Source organism: Carcharhinus amblyrhynchos, chromosome 23 (genome assembly GCF_965287045.1).
Source record: "Carcharhinus amblyrhynchos chromosome 23, sCarAmb.v2.hapA, whole genome shotgun sequence".
Taxonomy (NCBI): domain Eukaryota; kingdom Metazoa; phylum Chordata; class Chondrichthyes; order Carcharhiniformes; family Carcharhinidae; genus Carcharhinus; species Carcharhinus amblyrhynchos.
This window is the reverse complement of record NC_137346.1, coordinates 26,928,589-26,937,829: the sequence shown is the minus strand read 5'-3', so window position 1 is coordinate 26,937,829 and position 9,241 is coordinate 26,928,589. Positions and strand designations below refer to the sequence as shown.

General features: G+C 41.6%; 1 non-coding gene across 1 annotated transcript; it reads left to right on the top strand.

Moving 5' to 3' along the window:
• The first annotated feature begins 7,568 nt into the window (after window positions 1–7,568).
• On the top strand, window positions 7,569–7,760 carry LOC145357669 (U2 spliceosomal RNA). Its single transcript, XR_013889356.1, has one exon. It is a non-coding gene; the product is annotated as a U2 spliceosomal RNA (small nuclear RNA).
• Window positions 7,761–9,241: the final 1,481 nt, after the last annotated feature.

The following is a 9,241-nucleotide window of genomic DNA, read 5'->3' as shown; positions in this document are numbered from 1 at the left end:
CAGGATAAACACTGAGAATGATTTTTTTCCTTTTCAGGTTGATTTGCCTGACTGCCCAGCTATGGATTTAGTACTGTCACTTTTCCAATTTCAAAAGTTAAGTGCTCTAATCTGGAAAGGATATGGTGTGATTTTTACTATAAATTATGGTATGCATAAAAAAAACCTGAAAACATTTTTTCTATGTGAAGGAACAAAGTTAATCCAGGGCAAATATTGTTCTTCACCAGTTTTCATCCCTTAATACCATCACCAATCCCTTCGCTAATAAAATGTTAATTTTGGTATAATGTTTTTGAGTTAACCTTTTTATTCTTTATTTCTATGTCCATGTTTAGAATAGAAACCACCGATATAAATCTGTCACACTTTTCTCTCAATGGAATTGGTATGGTATCTCAGTTTTGCAACACCTCCCACTCAGTCTGCACTATCGAAACATCTATATTCCAATTAACTCTACCTCTTGCTTTCCCAAATTGTCATAAGTTTGACATTTCATGATAAATGGCATTTTCCCATTTCATATTATATAGAAGAACAGGCACTATGATTTTCAAGTAGAGAGTGAATTGCGCCTACAAGCCCAGGTCCAATTATCTCCCAGCCTCAACTTCCCTGAAAACTACACTTGGTCTTAATTCCTTAAATCACATTCCATGGAGATGTTAAAAACATTGAGTCTGTAGACTTTCATACTTAAAAATCATATTTTTGGTCACCTTTTGTGTCCAATATACCCCAGTCTTTATTGTGTTTTCTTTATATCATTTAAATCTACATTTCCTGCTTTATACTTCCTGGGTTACACCAAGCATACCTCAGTGAGGATTCTTTAATCTGATCAGTTGAAGAGTCTGTTTATTGTTTAGCCTCTTTGCAAATACTGATGCCACAATGAAGAAGATGACAGATTCAAGGAAAGCTTCAAGAAAATCTATCATGGCTTCCACCATGGTGAATGGCAGTACCTCCATAGCTGAAAGCAAATACCAGACCAATGTTCCCATAAAATATCTAGTTACTGTTAGGATGTAATTACACATTTGGGCATTAGGTGGAGATTCACTATTTTCAGAACAAATCACTTCCCCCCCCTCCACATTGCTACAGAGCAAGAACAACTTGAAACTGCTTCAGCGAACACATTTCACCATTCCATATGCAGCTAAGGTAATGTATCCCCCAACTGGTCCAGATTTATCTCAATGAAAAAAAACATTTATCAAGCAGTCAGTCCATTTTGGTGAGTTGAAGAGGAATTCAACCCAGGTAGTTTAATATCAAAGATTGGTAGGCAAGACTGAGTTGACGATGGGAAGCCTTCAAAGAGGAGATGCTTTGGGAATAGCAGACGCACGATGCTCTGGAAGGGAGGGGGTGTGGGGTTTGGAAAGGTAATCAAAACTGAGCGCGCTTGAAGTGATTGAAGAGATAGAAGCTGAACTGCAACAGGAAACTGAGGCATATGAAAATGTAGGCCAGATTCTCCCAAAAAAAACTAAGTGCCAAATGGGCAGGAAAACAGGAGTATTTTCCTACCCTTTTTTTGGGCATCCTTCCCAGAACGAATCTCCGCCACGCTGAACAATGCAGAGTGCCTCAGCGTGATTCATTCTGGTAAGTAGGCGGTGGGGCCTATTCCCATTCAAGAGGCCAACAGCAAAGTGCTGAGCAGGCCACTACGCATGCATCGATCAGTCAGTGCGGAGATTGACGCATGCACAATGGCCCCTCCCCATTGCCAACCTCCCGATCACTGGTGTCTGATTGCTGGCCAGCCCCGTGACCCCCCAATCGTCAGTCTTCCAGACCACACTAACCCCTCCCAAACCCTCAAATGCTAGCCTACTAGATCTCCCTGGGCTAGCCCCTATTTCTATCCCCACCTGGCAGCCCTGATGACCAGCCACGAATCCTCCATCTCGACGACAAGGCCTGATTGTCCCTCCTCCCAATGCTTCATGCCCCGCAACCCCATTGATTGGTGCCCCATTAGGCCCCACACCCAGTGTGCCCTGCCCCTTGGCACAGTTTGCCCCTTGGGCATTGTAGTATTCCTCAAGGGGCACCCCCCTTGCGTCCGATCTCCTGGGAGGAGGGCCTCAATGGCCCCTGTCCCCACCATCAGGATCAGGACATCTGTTTCCATTAGTGGGATGCAGTCTTAAACCCCGCTGGTGGGAACCATTCCTGGGAGGATGGGGGAGATCCTTGTGGCCCAGCAAATACTTCTTTATGCCCATGAATCATATGGAAATTGAGATTTCCCGCGCAGAGCTGATTGTGCCACAAAAAAGTGCTTTAGAGATTCGCAACCACCATAATGCCTATTGCAAATCTCACTGGTGCCTCCTGGCCTTAATCTTCATAATACAACAAAAAAATGAATTGCAGAGAAAATATTTTAAAAAGAAGTAAGGGATAAAGACATTGTGAAAATAGATTATTGATTAACATAAAAAGGAAAAGAAATACTTTATAGACAAATAACGAATGATCAAAAGAAGGATGAAGTTTGCAGATGTCATAAGTCGTAGATATATAGCTTTCTTTCTGTCTGGGATATTGGTGGCAAGACCAACATCTGTTCCCCGTTTGTAATTCCAGGATTTTGATTCAGCTTTGGTGAAGGAACGGCCGCTGATATAGTTCCAAGTCAGGATGGTGTGTGACTTGGAGAGGAACCTGCAGGTGTTGGTGTTCACATATGTCTGCTGCCCTTGTCCAAGGTGGTAGAGGTCATGGGTTTAGGGTTGCCAACTCTCCAGGGTTGGCCTGGAGTCTCCAGGAATTAAGATGAATCTCCATGACATTGCAGTGTGAAATCCTGGAGAAAAATTAGTAGGACATTAAAAAAGATAACTTTTTTGAATATGTTGAACAGGTAAAAAAAAATTGAAAATTTGAGAGGGGGTGAGGTGTCTGTTTGACTGGCAGTTGAATGTCATGCAATGAGCCTGTTTGCTTTAAGATTAGCATGGGAACGCCATGCATCACAAGGATGGATGTATTGCCGACAAATGCCTGGAGTATAGGAGGCAAGTCATGTGATAAACCTCCAGGAACACACTCAGTTGATCTATAGTAACAACTCACTGAGAATCCTTCGACAGTACCTTCAAAGCTGTGTGTTTGTCAATGGTGAATACATTCCTGGAGGTTTCAAGTTACTGTCGAAGGATCCTCAGTGAGTTGCTGCTGTACATCTTCCATATTGTGAATCATTGTTGGAGGGAATGAATATTTATCTTGGTGGCTGTGGTGCCAATCAAGTGGGCATGCTTTGTCCTGGATGGTTTTAAGCTTCTTAAGTTTCCACGCAAGTGGAGAATATTTTACCACACTTGAGACGAGTGTCTTGTCCACTACGAACAGGCTTTGGGGAGTCAGGAGGTGATTTACTTGCCTCAGAATTCTTAGCCTCTGACTTACTCTTGCAGCCACAACAGTTATATGGCTGCTTCAGTTAAGTGACTGGTCCAGTTCAGTTTCTGGTCAATGGTAACCCCTAGGATGTTGATGGTGGGGAATTCAGTAAGGATATTGCCATTGACTATCAAGAGGAGCTAGTTAGATTCTCTCTTGATGAAGATACTCAGCGCCTGACACTTGTGTGGCTCAAATTTTACTTTCCTCTTATCAACCCAAGCCAATATGTTGTCCAGGTGAACAACCGCTTATAATGGAGCGACAGTAATTGATGCAGCAGTTGAAGATGGTTGGGTCTAGGACATTATCCTGAGGAACTTTGGCAGCGATGTCCTGTAATAGAACATAAGAAATAAGAGCAGGAGTAGGCCATCTAGCCCTTCGAGCCTGCCCCACCATTCAATAAGATCATGGCTGATCTGAAGTGGCTCAGTTCCACTTTCCCGCTTTCTCCCCATAACCCTTAATCCCCTTGCCTACCAAAAACCTATCTACCCGTGTCTTAAATATATTTAGCGAGGTAGCCTCCACCACTTCAACGGGCAGAGAATTCCAGAGATTCACCACCCTTTGAGTGAAGAAGTTCCTCCTCAACTCTGTTCTAAACTGCGCCCCCCCTTATCTTGAGGCTGTGCCCTCTAGTCCTGCTGTCCTTTCTGAGCGGGAAGAACCACTCCACCTCTACCCTATCGATCCCTTTCATCATTTTATACGTCTCAATGAGATCTCCCCTCATCCTTCTAAACTCTAGAAGATATAGATATGATTGGCTACTAACAACCAGGAATGATTTGCCTTTCATAAATCCATGCTGACTCTGTCCAATCCTGCCACTGTTGTCCAAGTGCTTTGCTATAAAATCTTTGGTAATGGGTTCTAGAAATTTCCCCACTACTGACATTTGGCTTACTGCTCTATAATTTTCTGCTTTCTTACTTCCCTTTTTAAATAATGGGATTACTTTAGCTACCCTCCAATCTGTAGGAACTGTTCCAGAGTCTATCAAGTCTTGGACAATGACCACCAATATATCCACTATTTCTTGGGCCACTTCCTTAAATGCTCTGGATGTAAATTGTCAGGCCCTGGGGATTTATTGACCTTCAATCCCATTAGTTTTCTCAACACCGTTTCTCTACTAATACTTACCTCCTTCAAATCCTCCCTGTTACTAAACCCTGTGTTCCCCAACATTTCTGGTATCTTATTTAAGTCTTCCTCTGTGAAGATGAAACCAAAATATGTATTCAGCTGGTCAATCATTTCTTTGTTCCTCATTAGAAAGTCTCCTGTTTCTGACTGTAAGGAATCAACATTTGTCTTCACCAATCTTTTTCTCCTCACATACTTATCGAAACCTTTGCAATCAATTTTTATGTTCCACGCAAGCTGGCACCCTGGCAGTGCCAAGGAGTGGAGCCTAAGTGCACTCTGCATCAGGGATCGCCATGGCAGCAATTGATCGGGGGGGGGGGGGGGCTGAATGAGGGCAGTGATTGGCTAAAGGAGTGGGTGATAGCGAGAGGGGGTGGTGATAAGGGTGGAGTTGATTTGTGGTTGTAGGAGGGGGCAGTGGCAATCTCCCAGTGCCTTGTGTACTCATCACAGTGCATTGGGAGATCAGGTCAGACGAGCATTAATGCCCTCTAGCAGTCAGAAGCTGGCTTACCTACGTGAATAGACTCCATCCTCTCCCCCTACTCGTGAGAATCACACTTTGACTCACTTTCCTTCTAAGTATGATAAGATTTTATTTTTTTCTGTTGCTGAAAATACAGGACTGAAACTCTCCCGTTTTCATGCTCATTTTTAGTAGAATCACTCCCTACATCTTTTAGTGCAGCTACTTGCTCTTGGTTGTCATCCAACAATCCTGCGGGAATGTGGGCATCAGGTAAAGGTATAACTGGGCTCAGCTGTGGTGTCATGCTATGTTATAATAAATATTTGACAGTTACTGTTTAGCTTCATAAGTGAACAATGGCCACTTGGGTAAGAGATGGAAGGGTGACAGGTTCCCATGGAACCATCTGCAAGGAAGACTCAATGATTTTAGCAGGGATGTGAGAAAATTAAGAGAATTTATTTTAGTAGCAGAGATACAGCTAACAGAATACCATTCACAAGGATCTACCGAATTGATTCTCTACTGCAGTTCTTGCCAATTATAATTCTCTTATCATTTATGAAATGAATTCAGCAGCATTGGTGAGATATCTCAGTTTATACACAGAGTGCTATATAAACCTTGATATTATGCAGCATTTTGCTCTGGTAAAAATCGTCTAGACTATCTTTTGCATAAATTCTAACTGAACTGCATTGTCATGCAACCGTGACGTCAGTAACCAAGGCAACACTACCTCAGATCCACGAGAACTGTCCTCGGCTGAAAGTGACAATTTGTGCTTGGTTTATTCTTTCGACGAGGAGAAGCACTGAGCAACCTATATGAGTGAGTAAATAGCATATATTCATCAACATTTAAAATAACATTCAAACAACATTCAATACCCTTAACAAAATGCATGCAGTTTCCACGAGTACACTGCCATAAAACCAAATAAATTGGACAACATTCTCAATTGCTTCTGTGATGGCTCAGCTCATTTCCCCAGACAAATGCTAAGTCGTACAAATCTCAAAGGTCATAGGCTGGACCAACAATTTGTACTGAGTTTGTTTATTTTAGGCAGTGCTACTGTGGGGGAACTAAGATTGGTCCAAGTGGGAATGAAAGATTGGTGAGTGTTCCTCCCCTATCCTCTGAACACTGTTGGATTTGCTAGTACCAGATATAAGATGGCAACATGAATTAGCTGTGATGCCTGCCATAATGTAACATTCTAGCGACATTAATGTGGATACTATGAATGACCTATCAAATGGTAACTGGTATCAGGGCAATTATAAGGAGATAAGCAAACATTTTGAGAGTGGTGGCTGTTTAGAATACAAAGTTATATTTTGGGATTATTTTAAGGTAAAATGGAGGAATGAAGGGGGAAGGGGTCCAGTGAACTCGTCCAGCAACACACCAGGAGGGCTTTATTGCTATGAGGACATTGGGGTCCAGGTCAACTTACTGGGAAGGAGGTGCAAGATATTGACATCTGTGGACAATGGCAAGGGCATCTGTGGTGGCTGTAGCTAGACTCATAAGGTGGTCTTCGGAATGTCAAATTCTACAAACTGTTATATTTTAAACTGTCTGTTTAATTCCTTGATAGGATGGAGCTGGAAGTCTAGAAGATTGCTAACTATCATTTCTACCTGGAAACAAAGACCATGTGCTTCATGTTACCATGGCAATGACTTTTGGGTTTTTTTTCCTCAAATATCCCTGAAATTCAGTTAGTCTGCAGCCATCTGACAGAGAGCAGGAGATAGAGGCAACCCCCAGTACAGCACCTGATGCAGAGAAAATGCTGACTCTGTTGATCAGCAAAATGCAGTGGGAGCTTGTGTCAGATTGAACAGACTGGTTTAATAAGGATTTAAAGGAAACTAAAAAAGAGTTACCTAGCTTGGGCTAGAGGGAAGGATTCTCCAGTGTAAACCTCATAATGAAAGTCAATTCTGGGATTAGAAATTACCTGGCTGGGAAAAGAAAAAGGAAGCAAGCTGTTGGGAGCTGAGAATGGTTTTGGACTGGTTCATGGAGAATGAAGTATCCAGTTAAGGGATGGTGCAAAATATAACCGTGAGATTGTTGGTTATATTGAAAGTCACTTGGGTGACTTTAAAGTTTAAGTCGACTGCTAACAGATGGCTAGTCAATGTTGTTTATATTTCCTTTGTTACAATAAAAATCTTAAAACTTGAAATCTTGTGTTGTTCCTTCAGTCAGTCACTGGAAATTTAAATATCTTTAAAAGTTATCCACAGGGATTGTAACATGGTAAAGAAATATATCATTGCTTGCCATTTTACAGATATAACCAGACACATTAAAACGTGCATCATGATGCAATACAGGCCAGCGATAACAATCACAATATCAAAATTACAGTATACAATAACATAATTGCAATATAATCTTGTTCACATAAAATAGCTACCTTCTCATGGTTACAAGAAAGGACATTTCTAAAAAAAATTGTAACATATATCACAATCAACTTTAGTGGTTCTGAATTGCTTCTCGGCCTTTTGGCTAAGATCAAGTATAGTATTGACATTCTGTGCTTGGTTGAAGTCATTAGGTTACATTTTAGCTTCATTTGAAGCAATTTTCAAAAGCAGCATCTCGGCCTTTTGGCTAAGATGCAAATGAGATCAAGCCTTGAAGGAGGAGCTACACCTACTCCAATCAGCTTGGATCATGTAGATCAAGCTCAAGACAGGATGTGAGAGCCCTGTCTTGTCAGCTTGGATCAGGAATGTCTCACTTGATGAGGCTTTGAATTGGACTTAATTAGATTGAATTGGAATAAAAACAAAAACAAAAGAGGTTTAAAATAAGGATTCAATGGCACTCTGTTTACATCTTGCTCTTTTACTTTCCTTCCTAATTCACCTACACTGATCATGCCTTAGTAGATGAGCTGCAAATAGGCTCGAGCATCATTGGCCACAACATTCACCATCCAAGTTTATCCTACTTGTAGTTGCACCGTTCTCTGTGAGTAGTAATAGTCTCCCTTCCTTCGTGAGATTGACCATCTTGGCCAAATCACTCACAGTACAGAGGTCAGCAGTCACTACTGCACATCCAATTATTGGGTTGCTCTCAACCCCAGTTATGGCATGTGATTATTGACCCATAAACAGGAATTATTTTGGTCTTAAACCTTGTTAAGGACTGAACAGAACTAACCAGATTGCTTCAGGTTTTATTCTGAGGTAGATGAGACTATCTGCCATGATCATTGATAGGGGTGTTTCCTCATTGTTCCACTTACAGAGATGGAAATACGCTAAAGCACTCCTTGTATTTACAGGGTATAAGATTAACATGTCCACTTCATTAAATAAAGGATGACGTCTCATTTATGGAGCACTTCCTACAAATAGAGATATCCCAAACTATTATACAGCCAATAGAGTGTTTTTGACCCTAATCTTGCCATTTCATGTGGTCTTGCTATTCATAACACTCACAGGTAAAGCCATTTCTGATCTCTTCCTAGTACCACGTTCCACCCACATCCTCTTCCATGTCCCAGCCAAACATACTTCTGTGTCCACCATTAGGGAAAAACATTCCCCAATCACTTGCAACTTCATTTTTTAAAAATTTGGCTATTTAACATTTGGTCCTCCATTTGCAACAACATTTCTGCAGCTACCTATTTGTTCAACCACACCCTTATTTCCACCTTTGATACCCTAGTCCCAAATAAAATGATTACTCTTTCTTATCCTGGCCATTCCAATTGGTATATCCCTCATCTCCATATCTTCTAATTCAAGGGACACAGGCATTAAGAAATATGGAGGACAACTAGTTTAGCCATTCATTACCAGATCTGTCTGTACTACAAAAAGCACCCATCAGATCCTGCGCTTATCTGCTAAAATAACTCACCAATTCAGGATCATCCTAGAATGCAAAGATAACCACTAACTTTTTTTTCCACTGTAAACTATCTTCTTCAATCCCTTCATCTACCCTTACCTCCAACAATGGGTATGAGGAAATGATGGGCTCCTTTGTCACTAAGGTTGAGATCATCTGATCAGCTGCCTCTGCCATTCCCTGACCTTCACTAGCTCACCAGACAAAATTTCCTCTAAAGTTCCTTCCTGCCCTAGCCCAGAACTCACATCTTCTAGTTTTTCTCCAACCTCCCCTCATGTGCTGTCC